The following is an 875-nucleotide window of genomic DNA, read 5'->3' as shown; positions in this document are numbered from 1 at the left end:
GAAAAAGATTGTGAGTACAGCACCGAAATGACTTGTGGTTGCTAAGTCATTTTCACTGGTACTTAATGTGTATATATTGCCATCAGAAATGATGTTTTAGTTTTCTCCATGGCAGTCCTGATGCAGGTGATCCTGCTCTGGATCAACAAGGGCGAGGCTGCGCGCAATTACGCACCGATAACCATGGCACTAAAGATGCGTCAAGGTGCTAATCAGCACGGTAAAAAGAAGCAAACACACCATCACCTCCGACTACATCAATCAGGAGGCTGTCGGGATCCTCACAAAGGCCTAATCACACACGCACGTAATTATCCTTGGCTTCTATTCAGTTCAAACTGCCTATAATCCTGATACTAACTTTCCCTGAACCAGTAAACACCTGACTCTAAACCGATCTTTATCCAAACACTCATTTTGACCACAGCTTTAAACCATCGTTCCTACATAGAGAAGACCAGGATTTGGACCAGGATCATCTTTACAGGAACTGGTCCAGTGTTAATGGCAGGAGAAGTCCAACATATACAGTACAGATACAAACACACGCACAGACTCGGAGACACGCCTTCTCGGCTCGGCTCTGTGAGCAGCGCTCCGCGGCTGATGTGATTGAGCGGCTCCTCTGGCTGGTCTGTCAGCCTGGCTGCCTTGGCGCCTCCCCTCTCCTCTATAAATGTAGGAAATCACTTCATTCCTCTCACATCGAGCGTGCTGGAGAGAGAGGAGAGCCGAAGCTACGCGGGATGTTATGAGTGATTAGATTGTTCTCCTTTATAGCACAGTCGTGGTTTCTACATTTACAGCGTCCTTTTTTAAACAGCGGCGAGTTGCTCATAGTTGCTTGCGCGCCAGCGCGTGTGTGTGTTTAGATC

General features: G+C 47.5%; 1 protein-coding gene across 2 annotated transcripts in view; it reads left to right on the top strand.

The window, feature by feature from the left end:
• Positions 1-261: 261 nt before the first annotated feature.
• id4 (inhibitor of DNA binding 4) overlaps positions 262-875 on the top strand; it is a 4,639-nt gene continuing 4,025 nt past the window's right edge. Inside the window, exon 1 of one of the 2 annotated variants that reach the window (XM_008324105.3) lies at positions 262-806. The gene's annotated coding sequence lies outside the window, so the exon portion shown is untranslated. The remainder of the gene's footprint in view (positions 807-875) is intronic. The other variant, XM_008324104.3, reaches the window with a different exon arrangement.

This window comes from Cynoglossus semilaevis, chromosome 13 (genome assembly GCF_000523025.1).
Source record: "Cynoglossus semilaevis isolate Cse_v1.0 chromosome 13, Cse_v1.0, whole genome shotgun sequence".
Taxonomy (NCBI): domain Eukaryota; kingdom Metazoa; phylum Chordata; class Actinopteri; order Pleuronectiformes; family Cynoglossidae; genus Cynoglossus; species Cynoglossus semilaevis.
This window is presented reverse-complemented; position numbering and strand designations above follow the sequence as displayed.